This window comes from Rhinichthys klamathensis, unplaced genomic scaffold (genome assembly GCF_029890125.1).
Source record: "Rhinichthys klamathensis goyatoka isolate OS25496 unplaced genomic scaffold, OSU_Roscu_1.1 h1tg000223l_1, whole genome shotgun sequence".
Taxonomy (NCBI): Eukaryota; Metazoa; Chordata; class Actinopteri; order Cypriniformes; family Leuciscidae; genus Rhinichthys; species Rhinichthys klamathensis.
The window spans coordinates 1,221,275-1,237,032 of NW_026606747.1; the positions used below are offsets into that span (position 1 = coordinate 1,221,275).

At 48.6% G+C, this 15,758-nt stretch overlaps 24 non-coding genes across 24 annotated transcripts; 17 read left to right on the forward strand and 7 right to left on the reverse strand.

The window, feature by feature from the left end:
* Positions 1–209: 209 nt before the first annotated feature.
* trnar-acg (transfer RNA arginine (anticodon ACG)) lies at positions 210–282 on the forward strand. Its single transcript has one exon. It is a non-coding gene; the product is annotated as a tRNA-Arg (tRNA).
* Positions 283–522: 240 nt separating this feature from the next.
* Positions 523–593, forward strand: trnae-uuc (transfer RNA glutamic acid (anticodon UUC)). Its single transcript has one exon. It is a non-coding gene; the product is annotated as a tRNA-Glu (tRNA).
* A 327-nt stretch (positions 594–920) lies between these two features.
* Positions 921–992, reverse strand: trnae-cuc (transfer RNA glutamic acid (anticodon CUC)). The gene has a single exon. It is a non-coding gene; the product is annotated as a tRNA-Glu (tRNA).
* A 618-nt stretch (positions 993–1,610) lies between these two features.
* trnar-acg (transfer RNA arginine (anticodon ACG)) lies at positions 1,611–1,683 on the forward strand. Its single transcript has one exon. It is a non-coding gene; the product is annotated as a tRNA-Arg (tRNA).
* A 417-nt stretch (positions 1,684–2,100) lies between these two features.
* On the forward strand, positions 2,101–2,172 carry trnae-uuc (transfer RNA glutamic acid (anticodon UUC)). The gene has a single exon. It is a non-coding gene; the product is annotated as a tRNA-Glu (tRNA).
* A 1,786-nt stretch (positions 2,173–3,958) lies between these two features.
* Positions 3,959–4,031, forward strand: trnar-acg (transfer RNA arginine (anticodon ACG)). Its single transcript has one exon. It is a non-coding gene; the product is annotated as a tRNA-Arg (tRNA).
* Positions 4,032–4,271: 240 nt separating this feature from the next.
* On the forward strand, positions 4,272–4,343 carry trnae-uuc (transfer RNA glutamic acid (anticodon UUC)). Its single transcript has one exon. It is a non-coding gene; the product is annotated as a tRNA-Glu (tRNA).
* A 327-nt stretch (positions 4,344–4,670) lies between these two features.
* Positions 4,671–4,742, reverse strand: trnae-cuc (transfer RNA glutamic acid (anticodon CUC)). The gene has a single exon. It is a non-coding gene; the product is annotated as a tRNA-Glu (tRNA).
* An 819-nt stretch (positions 4,743–5,561) lies between these two features.
* On the forward strand, positions 5,562–5,634 carry trnar-acg (transfer RNA arginine (anticodon ACG)). Its single transcript has one exon. It is a non-coding gene; the product is annotated as a tRNA-Arg (tRNA).
* Positions 5,635–6,865: 1,231 nt separating this feature from the next.
* On the forward strand, positions 6,866–6,937 carry trnae-uuc (transfer RNA glutamic acid (anticodon UUC)). The gene has a single exon. It is a non-coding gene; the product is annotated as a tRNA-Glu (tRNA).
* Positions 6,938–7,260: 323 nt separating this feature from the next.
* Positions 7,261–7,332, reverse strand: trnae-cuc (transfer RNA glutamic acid (anticodon CUC)). The gene has a single exon. It is a non-coding gene; the product is annotated as a tRNA-Glu (tRNA).
* A 618-nt stretch (positions 7,333–7,950) lies between these two features.
* Positions 7,951–8,023, forward strand: trnar-acg (transfer RNA arginine (anticodon ACG)). Its single transcript has one exon. It is a non-coding gene; the product is annotated as a tRNA-Arg (tRNA).
* A 231-nt stretch (positions 8,024–8,254) lies between these two features.
* Positions 8,255–8,326, forward strand: trnae-uuc (transfer RNA glutamic acid (anticodon UUC)). The gene has a single exon. It is a non-coding gene; the product is annotated as a tRNA-Glu (tRNA).
* A 323-nt stretch (positions 8,327–8,649) lies between these two features.
* Positions 8,650–8,721, reverse strand: trnae-cuc (transfer RNA glutamic acid (anticodon CUC)). Its single transcript has one exon. It is a non-coding gene; the product is annotated as a tRNA-Glu (tRNA).
* Positions 8,722–9,339: 618 nt separating this feature from the next.
* On the forward strand, positions 9,340–9,412 carry trnar-acg (transfer RNA arginine (anticodon ACG)). Its single transcript has one exon. It is a non-coding gene; the product is annotated as a tRNA-Arg (tRNA).
* A 231-nt stretch (positions 9,413–9,643) lies between these two features.
* Positions 9,644–9,715, forward strand: trnae-uuc (transfer RNA glutamic acid (anticodon UUC)). The gene has a single exon. It is a non-coding gene; the product is annotated as a tRNA-Glu (tRNA).
* A 323-nt stretch (positions 9,716–10,038) lies between these two features.
* Positions 10,039–10,110, reverse strand: trnae-cuc (transfer RNA glutamic acid (anticodon CUC)). The gene has a single exon. It is a non-coding gene; the product is annotated as a tRNA-Glu (tRNA).
* A 904-nt stretch (positions 10,111–11,014) lies between these two features.
* trnac-aca (transfer RNA cysteine (anticodon ACA)) lies at positions 11,015–11,087 on the forward strand. The gene has a single exon. It is a non-coding gene; the product is annotated as a tRNA-Cys (tRNA).
* A 1,231-nt stretch (positions 11,088–12,318) lies between these two features.
* On the forward strand, positions 12,319–12,390 carry trnae-uuc (transfer RNA glutamic acid (anticodon UUC)). Its single transcript has one exon. It is a non-coding gene; the product is annotated as a tRNA-Glu (tRNA).
* A 323-nt stretch (positions 12,391–12,713) lies between these two features.
* Positions 12,714–12,785, reverse strand: trnae-cuc (transfer RNA glutamic acid (anticodon CUC)). Its single transcript has one exon. It is a non-coding gene; the product is annotated as a tRNA-Glu (tRNA).
* A 618-nt stretch (positions 12,786–13,403) lies between these two features.
* trnar-acg (transfer RNA arginine (anticodon ACG)) lies at positions 13,404–13,476 on the forward strand. The gene has a single exon. It is a non-coding gene; the product is annotated as a tRNA-Arg (tRNA).
* Positions 13,477–13,707: 231 nt separating this feature from the next.
* trnae-uuc (transfer RNA glutamic acid (anticodon UUC)) lies at positions 13,708–13,779 on the forward strand. The gene has a single exon. It is a non-coding gene; the product is annotated as a tRNA-Glu (tRNA).
* Positions 13,780–14,102: 323 nt separating this feature from the next.
* trnae-cuc (transfer RNA glutamic acid (anticodon CUC)) lies at positions 14,103–14,174 on the reverse strand. Its single transcript has one exon. It is a non-coding gene; the product is annotated as a tRNA-Glu (tRNA).
* Positions 14,175–14,986: 812 nt separating this feature from the next.
* trnac-aca (transfer RNA cysteine (anticodon ACA)) lies at positions 14,987–15,059 on the forward strand. The gene has a single exon. It is a non-coding gene; the product is annotated as a tRNA-Cys (tRNA).
* The last annotated feature ends 699 nt before the right edge of the window (positions 15,060–15,758 follow it).

Sequence of the window (15,758 nt, forward strand, 5' to 3'; positions counted from 1 at the left end):
TTTAAATTGACAGTCCAACAATAGGCTGCTTTGTCAGTGGGATAACGGTTACCATACAATACCATGCGTCTTTTCAGATGCATTGCATGGGTACTGTCACAAGGACCTTGCTTTAAGACAAGTTTATAGTGTCTATTATGCCAGCACAGGAATGGGAGGAAACTGAACCCCCTGGGCGAGGCAAATGCACTCAAGGCTGCCTGCCTGGTGGGCCAGTGGCGCAATGGATAACGCGTCTGACTACGAATCAGAAGATTCCAGGTTCGACTCCTGGCTGGCTTGCTCTGCCTCTTTTGCTTCGCTGTCAGCCCATAGCCATTTTATTATTATTAGCCCATAGTTTTTGTTATTATCATTATTGGATTAGTTGAATAATGTTTTAAATTGACAGTCCAACAATAGGCTGCTTTGTCAGTGGGATAACGGTTACCATACAAATACGATCATTCCCATATTCTTAAAGGGGGGCGGTCACACACTAAAATCCAAAGGGCCTGCTTGAGGCTTGAGGATTGAGGAAGTTTCCATATGGTCTAGCGGTCAGGATTCCTGGTTTTCACCCAGGCGCCCGGGTTCGACTCCCGGTATGGGAAGTTCGTGTTGTCTTTGCTTCACTTATGGAAACAGCCAGGACGTCTCTCTGTGCCACTAGCACTTTTAGCCGGCAGGCGGAGCTTACGAAACCTGATAGGTTTAGGTTCTGTCCCCAAACGATGTGCCTTCTATAGCTCAGCTGGTAGAGCGGAGGACTGTAGGTGGCAAATTGGCAATCCTTAGGTCGCTGGTTCGACTCTGGCTCGAAGGAGGTCTTTTTCACAAGCAAACATTTCATTGGCCATGCTTCTCGACGAGGCCGTCAGCGATTGAGTTGGTAGTCCAGCGTTTTGCAATCGCGACCGCCGCTGGAGGGCAAAAGCTCATTCCCTGACCGGGAATCGAACCCGGGCCGCGGCGGTGAGAGCGCCGAATCCTCACCACTAGACCACCAGGGAAGGTCTGCTGACTCTTTCCCGTCAAGCCTGGCTGTGTGCCTCTACCAGATTTTGCAGCAACTGCTCAAGCAAGACCACTAAGGCTTGAATTTTCCTCCAGGAGAGGAGACGTCTCTGACCCTGGATCACAGTTATTCCACTGAGAAACTGTCACTGGCTCTGTAGGAATATCCTAACAACACCACAACTTGCCATGAAAACAAAGCAACCGAGATCACCAATATGTGACGCCTCCAACTTGAAGCTTTTTATAGCAGGCTCCTCATCAGACCCCTTCCTGACGTTGGCTCCAGGCCTGTTATTGGCATGAGAAAAAGTAGATGTCATGACAGGCCTCTGCCCAGCCGGACACCAACAAGTCGCGTGCATAGTTTTTGTTATTATTATTATTGGATTAGTTGAATAATGTTTTAAATTGACAGTCCAACAATAGGCTGCTTTGTCAGTGGGATAACGGTTACCATACAATACCATGCGTCTTTTCAGATGCATTGCATGGGTACTGTCACAAGGACCTTGCTTTAAGACAAGTTTATAGTGTCTATTATGCCAGCACAGGAATGGGAGGAAACTGAACCCCCTGGGCGAGGCAAATGCACTCAAGGGTGCCTGACTGGTGGGCCAGTGGCGCAATGGATAACGCGTCTGACTACGAATCAGAAGATTCCAGGTTCGACTCCTGGCTGGCTCGCTCTGCCTCTTTTGCTTCGCTGTCAGCCCATAGCCATTTTATTAGTATTAGCCCATAGTTTTTGTTATTATTATTATTGGATTAGTTGAATAATATTTTAAATTGACAGTCCAACAATAGGCTGCTTTGTCAGTGGGATAACGGTTACCATACAATACCATGCATCTTTTCAGATGCATTGCATGGGTACTGTCACAAGGACCTTGCTTTGCGACAAGTTTATAGTGTCTATTATGCCAGCACAGGAATGGGAGGAAACTGAACCCCCTGGGCGAGGCAAATGAGAGCTCCCTCCGATGAGCCAGATGAAATTGAATTCAGTAAACTATCCCTTCGGATCATTCCCATATTCTTAAAGGGGGGCGGTCAGACACTAAAAGCCAAAGGGCCTGCTTGAGGCTTGTGGCTTGAGGAAGTTCCCATATGGTCTAGCGGTCAGGTTTCCTGGTTTTCACCCAGGCGGCCCGGGTTCGACTCCCGGTATGGGAAGTTCGTGTTGTCTTTGCTTCACTTATGGAAACAGCCAGGACGTCTCTCTGTGCCACTAGCACTTTTAGCCGGCAGGCGGAGCTTTCGAAACCTGATAGGTTTAGGTTCTGTCCCCAAACGATGTGCCTTCGATAGCTCAGCTGGTAGAGCAGAGGACTGTAGGTGGCAAATTGGCAATCCTTAGGTCGCTGGTTCGACTCTGGCTCGAAGGAGGTCTTTTTCACAAGCAAACATTTCATTGGCCATGCTTCTCGATAACGATTACCATACAATACCATGCGTCTTTTCAGATGCATTGCATGGGTACTGTCACAAGGACCTTGCTTTAAGACAAGTTTATAGTGTCTATTATGCCAGCACAGGAATGGGAGGAAACTGAACCCCCTGGGCGAGGCAAATGCACTCAAGGCTGCCTGACTGGTCGGCCAGTGGCGCAATGGATAACGCGTCTGACTACGAATCAGAAGATTCCAGGTTCGACTCCTGGCTGGCTCGCTCTGCCTCTTTTGCTTCGCTGTCAGCCCATAGCCATTTTATTATTATTAGCCCATAGTTTTTGTTATTATTATTATTGGATTAGTTGAATAATGTTTTAAATTGACAGTCCAACAATAGGCTGCTTTGTCAGTGGGATAACGGTTACCATACAAATACGATCATTCCCATATTCTTAAAGGGGGGCGGTCACACACTAAAAGCCAAATGGCCTGCTTGAGGCTTGAGTATTGAGGAAGTTCCCATATGGTCTAGCGGTCAGGATTCCTGGTTTTCACCCAGGCGGCCCGGGTTGTCTTTGCTTCACTTATGGAAACAGCCAGGACGTCTCTCTGTGCCACTAGCACTTTTAGCCGGCAGGCGGAGCTTTCGAAACCTGATAGGTTTAGGTTCTGTCCCCAAACGATGTGCCTTCGATAGCTCAGCTGGTAGAGCGGAGGACTGTAGGTGGCAAATTGGCAATCCTTAGGTCGCTGGTTCGACTCTGGCTCGAAGGAGGTCTTTTTCACAAGCAAACATTTCATTGGCCATGCTTCTCGACGAGGCCGTCAGCGATTGAGTTGGTAGTCCAGCGTTTTGCAATCGCGACCGCCGCTGGAGGGCAAAAGCTCATTCCCTGACCGGGAATCGAACCCGGGCCGCAGGAATGGGAGGAAACTGAACCTCCTGGGCGAGGCAAATCCAGATGAAATTGAATTCAGTAAACTATCCCTTCGGATCATTCCCATATTCTTAAAGGGGGGCGGTCACACACTAAAAGCCAAAGGGCCTGCTTGAGGCTTGTGGCTTGAGGAAGTTCCCATATGGTCTAGCGGTCAGGATTCCTGGTTTTCACCCAGGCGGCCGGGGTTCGACTCCCGGTATGGGAAGTTCGTGTTGTCTTTGCTTCACTTATGGAAACAGCCAGGACGTCTCTCTGTGCCAATAGCACTTTTAGCCGGCAGGCGGAGCTTTCGAAACCTGATAGGTTTAGGTTCTGTCCCCAAACGATGTGCCTTCGATAGCTCAGCTGGTAGAGCGGAGGACTGTAGGTGGCAAATTGGCAATCCTTAGGTCGCTGGTTCGACTCTGGCTCGAAGGAGGTCTTTTTCACAAGCAAACATTTCATTGGCCATGCTTCTCGATAACGGTTACCATACAATACCATGCGTCTTTTCAGATGCATTGCATGGGTACTGTCACAAGGACCTTGCTTTAAGACAAGTTTATAGTGTCTATTATGCCAGCACAGGAATGGGAGGAAACTGAACCCCCTGGGCGAGGCAAATGCACTCAAGGCTGCCTGACTGGTGGGCCAGTGGCGCAATGGATAACGCGTCTGACTACGAATCAGAAGATTCCAGGTTCGACTCCTGGCTGGCTCGCTCTGCCTCTTTTGCTTCGCTGTCAGCCCATAGCCATTTTATTATTATTAGCCCATAGTTTTTGTTATTATTATTATTGGATTAGTTGAATAATGTTTTAAATTGACAGTCCAACAATAGGCTGCTTTGTCAGTGGGATAACGGTTACCATACAAATACGATCATTCCCATATTCTTAACGGGGGGCGGTCACACACTAAAAGCCAAAGGGCCTGCTTGAGGCTTGAGGATTGAGGAAGTTCCCATATGGTCTAGCGGTCAGGATTCCTGGTTTTCACCCAGGCGGCCCGGGTTTGACTCCCGGTATGGGAAGTTCGTGTTGTCTTTGCTTCACTTATGGAAACAGCCAGGACGTCTCTCTGTGCCACTAGCACTTTTAGCCGGCAGGCGGAGCTTACGAAACCTGATAGGTTTAGGTTCTGTCCCCAAACGATGTGCCTTCGATAGCTCAGCTGGTAGAGCGGAGGACTGTAGGTGGCAAATTGGCAATCCTTAGGTCGCTGGTTCGACTCTGGCTCGAAGGAGGTCTTTTTCACAAGCAAACATTTCATTGGCCATGCTTCTCGACGAGGCCGTCAGCGATTGAGTTGGTAGTCCAGCGTTTTGCAATCGCGACCGCCGCTGGAGGGCAAAAGCTCATTCCCTGACCGGGAATCGAACCCGGGCCGCGGCGGTGAGAGCGCCGAATCCTAACCACTAGACCACCAGGGAAGGTCTGCTGACTCTTTCCCGTCAAGCCTGGCTGTGTGCCTCTACCAGATTTTGCAGCAACTGCTCAAGCAAGACCACTAAGGCTTGAATTTTCCTCCAGGAGAGGAGACGTCTCTGACCCTGGATCACAGTTATTCCACTGAGAAACTGTCACTGGCTCTGTAGGAATATCCTAACAACACCACAACTTGCCATGAAAACAAAGCAACCGAGATCACCAATATGTGACGCCTCCAACTTGAAGCTTTTTACAGCAGGCTCCTCATCAGACCCCTTCCTGACGTTGGCTCCAGGCCTGTTATTGGCATGAGAAAAAGTAGATGTCATGACAGGCCTCTGCCCAGCCGGACACCAACAAGTCGCGTGCATAGTTTTTGTTATTATTATTATTGGATTAGTTGAATAATATTTTAAATTGACAGTCCAACAATAGGCTGCTTTGTCAGTGGGATAACGGTTACCATACAATACCATGCGTCTTTTCAGATGCATTGCATGGGTACTGTCACAAGGACCTTGCTTTAAGACAAGTTTATAGTGTATATTATGCCAGCACAGGAATGGGAGGAAACTGAACCCCCTGGGCGAGACAAATGAGAGCTCCCTCAGATGAGCCAGATGAAATTGAATTCAGTAAACTATCCCTTCGGATCATTCCCATTTTCTTAAAGGGGGGCGGTCACACACTAAAAGCCAAAGGGCCTGCTTGAGGCTTGAGGCTTGAGGCTTGAGGCTTGAGGAAGTTCCCATATGGTCTAGCGGTCAGGATTCCTGGTTTTCACCCAGGCGTGTTTGCTTGTGAAAGGGTGCCTGACTGGTGGGCCAGTGGCGCAATGGATAACGCGTCTGACTACGAATCAGAAGATTCCAGGTTCGACTCCTGGCTGGCTCGCTCTGCCTCTTTTGCTTCGCTGTCAGCCCATAGCCATTTTATTATTATTAGCCCATAGTTTTTGTTATTATTATTATTGGATTAGTTGAATAATATTTTAAATTGACAGTCCAACAATAGGCTGCTTTGTCAGTGGGATAACGGTTACCATACAATAACATGCATCTTTTCAGATGCATTGCATGGGTACTGTCACAAGGACCTTGCTTTGCGACCAGTTTATAGTGTCTATTATGCCAGCACAGGAATGGGAGGAAACTGAACCCCCTGGGCGAGACAAATGAGAGCTCCCTCCGATGAGCCAGATGAAATTGAATTCAGTAAACTATCCCTTCGGATCATTCCCATTTTCTTAAAGGGGGGCGGTCACACACTAAAAGCCAAAGGGCCTGCTTGAGGCTTGAGGCTTGAGGCTTGAGGAAGTTCCAATATGGTCTAGCGGTCAGGATTCCTGGTTTTCACCCAGGCGGCCCGGGTTCGACTCCCGGTATGGGAAGTTAGTGTTGTCTTTGCTTCACTTATGGAAACAGCCAGGACGTCTCTCTGTGCCACTAGCACTTTTAGCCGGCAGGCGGAGCTTTCGAAACCTGATAGGTTTAGGTTCTGTCCCCAAACGATGTGCCTTCGATAGCTCAGCTGGTAGAGCGGAGGACTGTAGGTGGCAAATTGGCAATCCTTAGGTCGCTGGTTCGACTCTGGCTCGAAGGAGGTCTTTTTCACAAGCAAACATTTCATTGGCCATGCTTCTCGATAACGGTTACCATACAATACCATGCGTCTTTTCAGATGCATTGCATGGGTACTGTCACAAGGACCTTGCTTTAAGACAAGTTTATAGTGTATATTATGCCAGCACAGGAATGGGAGGAAACTGAACCCCCTGGGCGAGGCAAATGCACTCAAGGCTGCCTGACTGAAAAGCCAGTGGCGCAATGGATAACACGTCTGACTACGAATCAGAAGATTCCAGGTTCGACTCCTGGCTGGCTCGCTCTGCCTCTTTTGCTTCGCTGTCATCCCAAAGCTAATTTATTATTATTAGCCCATAGTTTTTGTTATTATTATTATTGGATTAGTTGAATAATGTTTTAAATTGACAGTCCAACAATAGGCTGCTTTGTCAGTGGGATAACGGTTACCATACAAATACGATCATTCCCATATTCTTAAAGGGGGGCGGTCACACACTAAAAGCCAAAGGGCCTGCTTGAGGCTTGAGGATTGAGGAAGTTCCCATATGGTCTAGCGGTCAGGATTCCTGGTTTTCACCCAGGCAGCCCGGGTTCGACTCCCGGTATGGGAAGTTCGTGTTGTCTTTGCTTCACTTATGGAAACAGCCAGGACGTCTCTCTGTGCCACTAGCACTTTTAGCCGGCAGGCGGAGCTTACGAAACCTGATAGGTTTAGGTTCTGTCCCCAAACGATGTGCCTTCGATAGCTCAGCTTGTAGAGCGGAGGACTGTAGGTGGCAAATTGGCAATCCTTAGGTCGCTGGTTCGACTCTGGCTCGAAGGAGGTCGTTTTCGCAAACATTTCATTGGCCATGCTTCTCGACGAGGCCGTCAGCGATTGAGTTGGTAGTCCAGCGTTTTGCAATCGCGACCGCCGCTGGAGGGCAAAAGCTCATTCCCTGACCGGGAATCGAACCCGGGCCGCGGCGGTGAGAGCGCCGAATCCTAACCACTAGACCACCAGGGAAGGTCTGCTGACTCTTTCCCGTCAAGCCTGGCTGTGTGCCTCTACCAGATTTTGCAGCAACTGCTCAAGCAAGACCACTAAGGCTTGAATTTTCCTCCAGGAGAGGAGACGTCTCTGACCCTGGATCACAGTTATTCCACTGAGAAACTGTCACTGGCTCTGTAGGAATATCCTAACAACACCACAACTTGCCATGAAAACAAAGCAACCGAGATCACCAACATGTGACGCCTCCAACTTGAAGCTTTTTATAGCAGGCTCCTCATCAGACCCCTTCCTGACGTTGGCTCCAGGCCTGTTATTGGCATGAGAAAAAGTAGATGTCATGACAGGCCTCTACCCAGCCGGACACCAACAAGTCGCGTGCATAGTTTTTGTTATTATTATTATTGGATTAGTTGAATAATATTTTAAATTGACAGTCCAACAATAGGCTGCTTTGTCAGTGGGATAACGGTTACCATACAATACCATGCGTCTTTTCAGATGCATTGCATGGGTACTGTCACAAGGACCTTGCTTTAAGACAAGTTTATAGTGTATATTATGCCAGCACAGGAATGGGAGGAAACTGAACCCCCTGGGCGAGGCAAATGCACTCAAGGGTGCCTGACTGGTGGGCCAGTGGCGCAATGGATAACGCGTCTGACTACGAATCAGAAGATTCCAGGTTCGACTCCTGGCTGGCTCGCTCTGCTTCGCTGTCAGCCCATAGCCATTTTATTATTATTAGCCCATAGTTTTTGTTATTATTATTATTGGATTAGTTGAATAATATTTTAAATTGACAGTCCAACAATAGGCTGCTTTGTCAGTGGGATAACGGTTACCATACAAATACGATCATTCCCATATTCTTAAAGGGGGGCGGTCACACACTAAAAGCCAAAGGGCCTGCTTGAGGCTTGAGGATTGAGGAAGTTCCCATATGGTCTAGCGGTCAGGATTCCTGGTTTTCACCCAGGCGGCCCGGGTCCGACTCCCGGTATGGGAAGTTCGTGTTGTCTTTGCTTCACTTATGGAAACAGCCAGGACGTCTCTCTGTGCCACTAGCACTTTTAGCCGGCAGGCGGAGCTTACGAAACCTGATAGGTTTAGGTTCTGTCCCCAAACGATGTGCCTTCGATAGCTCAGCTGGTAGAGCGGAGGACTGTAGGTGGCAAATTGGCAATCCTTAGGTCGCTGGTTCGACTCTGGCTCGAAGGAGGTCGTTTTCGCAAACATTTCATTGGCCATGCTTCTCGACGAGGCCGTCAGCGATTGAGTTGGTAGTCCAGCGTTTTGCAATCGCGACCGCCGCTGGAGGGCAAAAGCTCATTCCCTGACCGGGAATCAAACCCGGGCCGCGGCGGTGAGAGCGCCGAATCCTAACCACTAGACCACCAGGGAAGGTCTGCTGACTCTTTCCCGTCAAGCCTGGCTGTGTGCCTCTACCAGATTTTGCAGCAACTGCTCAAGCAAGACCACTAAGGCTTGAATTTTCCTCCAGGAGAGGAGACGTCTCTGACCCTGGATCACAGTTATTCCACTGAGAAACTGTCACTGGCTCTGTAGGAATATCCTAACAACACCACAACTTGCCATGAAAACAAAGCAACCGAGATCACCAACATGTGACGCCTCCAACTTGAAGCTTTTTATAGCAGGCTCCTCATCAGACCCCTTCCTGACGTTGGCTCCAGGCCTGTTATTGGCATGAGAAAAAGTAGATGTCATGACAGGCCTCTACCCAGCCGGACACCAACAAGTCGCGTGCATAGTTTTTGTTATTATTATTATTGGATTAGTTGAATAATATTTTAAATTGACAGTCCAACAATAGGCTGCTTTGTCAGTGGGATAACGGTTACCATACAATACCATGCGTCTTTTCAGATGCATTGCATGGGTACTGTCACAAGGACCTTGCTTTAAGACAAGTTTATAGTGTATATTATGCCAGCACAGGAATGGGAGGAAACTGAACCCCCTGGGCGAGGCAAATGCACTCAAGGGTGCCTGACTGGTGGGCCAGTGGCGCAATGGATAACGCGTCTGACTACGAATCAGAAGATTCCAGGTTCGACTCCTGGCTGGCTCGCTCTGCTTCGCTGTCAGCCCATAGCCATTTTATTATTATTAGCCCATAGTTTTTGTTATTATTATTATTGGATTAGTTGAATAATATTTTAAATTGACAGTCCAACAATAGGCTGCTTTGTCAGTGGGATAACGGTTACCATACAAATACGATCATTCCCATATTCTTAAAGGGGGGCGGTCACACACTAAAAGCCAAAGGGCCTGCTTGAGGCTTGAGGATTGAGGAAGTTCCCATATGGTCTAGCGGTCAGGATTCCTGGTTTTCACCCAGGCGGCCCGGGTCCGACTCCCGGTATGGGAAGTTCGTGTTGTCTTTGCTTCACTTATGGAAACAGCCAGGACGTCTCTCTGTGCCACTAGCACTTTTAGCCGGCAGGCGGAGCTTACGAAACCTGATAGGTTTAGGTTCTGTCCCCAAACGATGTGCCTTCGATAGCTCAGCTGGTAGAGCGGAGGACTGTAGGTGGCAAATTGGCAATCCTTAGGTCGCTGGTTCGACTCTGGCTCGAAGGAGGTTGTTTTCGCAAACATTTCATTGGCCATGCTTCTCGACGAGGCCGTCAGCGATTGAGTTGGTAGTCCAGCGTTTTGCAATCGCGACCGCCGCTGGAGGGCAAAAGCTCATTCCCTGACCGGGAATCAAACCCGGGCCGCGGCGGTGAGAGCGCCGAATCCTAACCACTAGACCACCAGGGAAGGTCTGCTGACTCTTTCCCGTCAAGCCTGGCTGTGTGCCTCTACCAGATTTTGCAGCAACTGCTCAAGCAAGACCACTAAGGCTTGAATTTTCCTCCAGGAGAGGAGACGTCTCTGACCCTGGATCACAGTTATTCCACTGAGAAACTGTCACTGGCTCTGTAGGAATATCCTAACAACACCACAACTTGCCATGAAAACAAAGCAACCGAGATCACCAACATGTGACGCCTCCAACTTGAAGCTTTTTATAGCAGGCTCCTCATCAGACCCCTTCCTGACGTTGGCTCCAGGCCTGTTATTGGCATGAGAAAAAGTAGATGTCATGACAGCTGCTTTGTCAGTGGGATAACGGTTACCATACAAATACGATTATTCCCATATTCTTAAAGGGGGGCGGTCACACACTAAAAGCCAAAGGGCCTGCTTGAGGCTTGAGGATTGAGGAAGTTCCCATATGGTCTAGCGGTCAGGATTCCTGGTTTTCACTGGTTTTTAAATTGACAGTCCAACAATAGGCTGCTTTGTCAGTGGGATAACGGTTACCATACAATACCATGCGTCTTTTCAGATGCATTGCATGGGTACTGTCACAAGGACCTTGCTTTAAGACAAGTTTATAGTGTATATTATGCCAGCACAGGAATGGGAGGAAACTGAACCCCCTGGGCGAGACAAATGAGAGCTCCCTCAGATGAGCCAGATGAAATTGAATTCAGTAAACTATCCCTTCGGATCATTCCCATTTTCTTAAAGGGGGGCGGTCACACACTAAAAGCCAAAGGGCCTGCTTGAGGCTTGAGGCTTGAGGCTTGAGGCTTGAGGAAGTTCCCATATGGTCTAGCGGTCAGGATTCCTGGTTTTCACCCAGGCGTGTTTGCTTGTGAAAGGGTGCCTGACTGGTGGGCCAGTGGCGCAATGGATAACACGTCTGACTACAAATCAGAAGATTCCAGGTTCGACTCCTGGCTGGCTCGCTCTGCCTCTTTTGCTTCGCTGTCAGCCCATAGCCATTTTATTATTATTAGCCCATAGTTTTTGTTATTATTATTATTGGATTAGTTGAATAATATTTTAAATTGACAGTCCAACAATAGGCTGCTTTGTCAGTGGGATAACGGTTACCATACAATAACATGCATCTTTTCAGATGCATTGCATGGGTACTGTCACAAGGACCTTGCTTTGCGACCAGTTTATAGTGTCTATTATGCCAGCACAGGAATGGGAGGAAACTGAACCCCCTGGGCGAGACAAATGAGAGCTCCCTCCGATGAGCCAGATGAAATTGAATTCAGTAAACTATCCCTTCGGATCATTCCCATTTTCTTAAAGGGGGGCGGTCACACACTAAAAGCCAAAGGGCCTGCTTGAGGCTTGAGGCTTGAGGCTTGAGGAAGTTCCAATATGGTCTAGCGGTCAGGATTCCTGGTTTTCACCCAGGCGGCCCGGGTTCGACTCCCGGTATGGGAAGTTAGTGTTGTCTTTGCTTCACTTATGGAAACAGCCAGGACGTCTCTCTGTGCCACTAGCACTTTTAGCCGGCAGGCGGAGCTTTCGAAACCTGATAGGTTTAGGTTCTGTCCCCAAACGATGTGCCTTCGATAGCTCAGCTGGTAGAGCGGAGGACTGTAGGTGGCAAATTGGCAATCCTTAGGTCGCTGGTTCGACTCTGGCTCGAAGGAGGTCTTTTTCACAAGCAAACATTTCATTGGCCATGCTTCTCGATAACGGTTACCATACAATACCATGCGTCTTTTCAGATGCATTGCATGGGTACTGTCACAAGGACCTTGCTTTAAGACAAGTTTATAGTGTATATTATGCCAGCACAGGAATGGGAGGAAACTGAACCCCCTGGGCGAGGCAAATGCACTCAAGGCTGCCTGACTGAAAAGCCAGTGGCGCAATGGATAACACGTCTGACTACGAATCAGAAGATTCCAGGTTCGACTCCTGGCTGGCTCGCTCTGCCTCTTTTGCTTCGCTGTCATCCCAAAGCTAATTTATTATTATTAGCCCATAGTTTTTGTTATTATTATTATTGGATTAGTTGAATAATGTTTTAAATTGACAGTCCAACAATAGGCTGCTTTGTCAGTGGGATAACGGTTACCATACAAATACGATCATTCCCATATTCTTAAAGGGGGGCGGTCACACACTAAAAGCCAAAGGGCCTGCTTGAGGCTTGAGGATTGAGGAAGTTCCCATATGGTCTAGCGGTCAGGATTCCTGGTTTTCACCCAGGCAGCCCGGGTTCGACTCCCGGTATGGGAAGTTCGTGTTGTCTTTGCTTCACTTATGGAAACAGCCAGGACGTCTCTCTGTGCCACTAGCACTTTTAGCCGGCAGGCGGAGCTTACGAAACCTGATAGGTTTAGGTTCTGTCCCCAAACGATGTGCCTTCGATAGCTCAGCTTGTAGAGCGGAGGACTGTAGGTGGCAAATTGGCAATCCTTAGGTCGCTGGTTCGACTCTGGCTCGAAGGAGGTCGTTTTCGCAAACATTTCATTGGCCATGCTTCTCGACGAGGCCGTCAGCGATTGAGTTGGTAGTCCAGCGTTTTGCAATCGCGACCGCCGCTGGAGGGCAAAAGCTCATTCCCTGACCGGGAATCGAACCCGGGCCGCGGCGGTGAGAGCGCCGAATCCTAACCACTAGACCACCAGGGAAGGTCTGCTGACTCTTTCCCGTCAAGCCTGGCTGTGTGCCTCTACCAGATTTTGCAGCAACTGCTCAAGCAAGACCACTAAGGCTTGAATTTTCCTCCAGGAGAGGAGACGTCTCTGACCCTGGATCACAGTTATTCCACTGAGAAACTGTCACTGGCTCTGTAGGAATATCCTAACAACACCACAACTTGCCATGAAAACAAAGCAACCGAGATCACCAACATGTGACGCCTCCAACTTGAAGCTTTTTATAGCAGGCTCCTCATCAGACCCCTTCCTGACGTTGGCTCCAGGCCTGTTATTGGCATGAGAAAAAGTAGATGTCATGACAGGCCTCTACCCAGCCGGACACCAACAAGTCGCGTGCATAGTTTTTGTTATTATTATTATTGGATTAGTTGAATAATATTTTAAATTGACAGTCCAACAATAGGCTGCTTTGTCAGTGGGATAACGGTTACCATACAATACCATGCGTCTTTTCAGATGCATTGCATGGGTACTGTCACAAGGACCTTGCTTTAAGACAAGTTTATAGTGTATATTATGCCAGCACAGGAATGGGAGGAAACTGAACCCCCTGGGCGAGGCAAATGCACTCAAGGGTGCCTGACTGGTGGGCCAGTGGCGCAATGGATAACGCGTCTGACTACGAATCAGAAGATTCCAGGTTCGACTCCTGGCTGGCTCGCTCTGCTTCGCTGTCAGCCCATAGCCATTTTATTATTATTAGCCCATAGTTTTTGTTATTATTATTATTGGATTAGTTGAATAATATTTTAAATTGACAGTCCAACAATAGGCTGCTTTGTCAGTGGGATAACGGTTACCATACAAATACGATCATTCCCATATTCTTAAAGGGGGGCGGTCACACACTAAAAGCCAAAGGGCCTGCTTGAGGCTTGAGGATTGAGGAAGTTCCCATATGGTCTAGCGGTCAGGATTCCTGGTTTTCACCCAGGCGGCCCGGGTCCGACTCCCGGTATGGGAAGTTCGTGTTGTCTTTGCTTCACTTATGGAAACAGCCAGGACGTCTCTCTGTGCCACTAGCACTTTTAGCCGGCAGGCGGAGCTTACGAAACCTGATAGGTTTAGGTTCTGTCCCCAAACGATGTGCCTTCGATAGCTCAGCTGGTAGAGCGGAGGACTGTAGGTGGCAAATTGGCAATCCTTAGGTCGCTGGTTCGACTCTGGCTCGAAGGAGGTTGTTTTCGCAAACATTTCATTGGCCATGCTTCTCGACGAGGCCGTCAGCGATTGAGTTGGTAGTCCAGCGTTTTGCAATCGCGACCGCCGCTGGAGGGCAAAAGCTCATTCCCTGACCGGGAATCAAACCCGGGCCGCGGCGGTGAGAGCGCCGAATCCTAACCACTAGACCACCAGGGAAGGTCTGCTGACTCTTTCCCGTCAAGCCTGGCTGTGTGCCTCTACCAGATTTTGCAGCAACTGCTCAAGCAAGACCACTAAGGCTTGAATTTTCCTCCAGGAGAGGAGACGTCTCTGACCCTGGATCACAGTTATTCCACTGAGAAACTGTCACTGGCTCTGTAGGAATATCCTAACAACACCACAACTTGCCATGAAAACAAAGCAACCGAGATCACCAACATGTGACGCCTCCAACTTGAAGCTTTTTATAGCAGGCTCCTCATCAGACCCCTTCCTGACGTTGGCTCCAGGCCTGTTATTGGCATGAGAAAAAGTAGATGTCATGACAGGCCTCTACCCAGCCGGACACCAACAAGTCGCGTGCATAGTTTTTGTTATTATTATTATTGGATTAGTTGAATAATATTTTAAATTGACAGTCCAACAATAGGCTGCTTTGTCAGTGGGATAACGGTTACCATACAATACCATGCGTCTTTTCAGATGCATTGCATGGGTACTGTCACAAGGACCTTGCTTTAAGACAAGTTTATAGTGTATATTATGCCAGCACAGGAATGGGAGGAAACTGAACCCCCTGGGCGAGACAAATGAGAGCTCCCTCAGATGAGCCAGATGAAATTGAATTCAGTAAACTATCCCTTCGGATCATTCCCATTTTCTTAAAGGGGGGCGGTCACACACTAAAAGCCAAAGGGCCTGCTTGAGGCTTGAGGCTTGAGGCTTGAGGAAGTTCCCATATGGTCTAGCGGTCAGGATTCCTGGTTTTCACCCAGGCGTGTTTGCTTGTGAAAGGGTGCCTGACTGGTGGGCCAGTGGCGCAATGGATAACACGTCTGACTACAAATCAGAAGATTCCAGGTTCGACTCCTGGCTGGCTCGCTCTGCCTCTTTTGCTTCGCTGTCAGCCCATAGCCATTTTATTATTATTAGCCCATAGTTTTTGTTATTATTATTATTGGATTAGTTGAATAATATTTTAAATTGACAGTCCAACAATAGGCTGCTTTGTCAGTGGGATAACGGTTACCATACAATAACATGCATCTTTTCAGATGCATTGCATGGGTACTGTCACAAGGACCTTGCTTTGCGACCAGTTTATAGTGTCTATTATGCCAGCACAGGAATGGGAGGAAACTGAACCCCCTGGGCGAGACAAATGAGAGCTCCCTCCGATGAGCCAGATGAAATTGAATTCAGTAAACTATCCCTTCGGATCATTCCCATTTTCTTAAAGGGGGGCGGTCACACACTAAAAGCCAAAGGGCCTGCTTGAGGCTTGAGGCTTGAGGCTTGAGGAAGTTCCAATATGGTCTAGCGGTCAGGATTCCTGGTTTTCACCCAGGCGGCCCGGGTTCGACTCCCGGTATGGGAAGTTCGTGTTGTCTTTGCTTCACTTATGGAAACAGCCAGGACGTCTCTCTGTGCCACTAGCACTTTTAGCCGGCAGGCGGAGCTTTCGAAACCTGATAGGTTTAGGTTCTGTCCCCAAACGATGTGCCTTCGATAGCTCAGCTGGTAGAGCGGAGGACTGTAGGTGGCAAATTGGCAATCCTTAGGTCGCTGGTTCGACTCTGG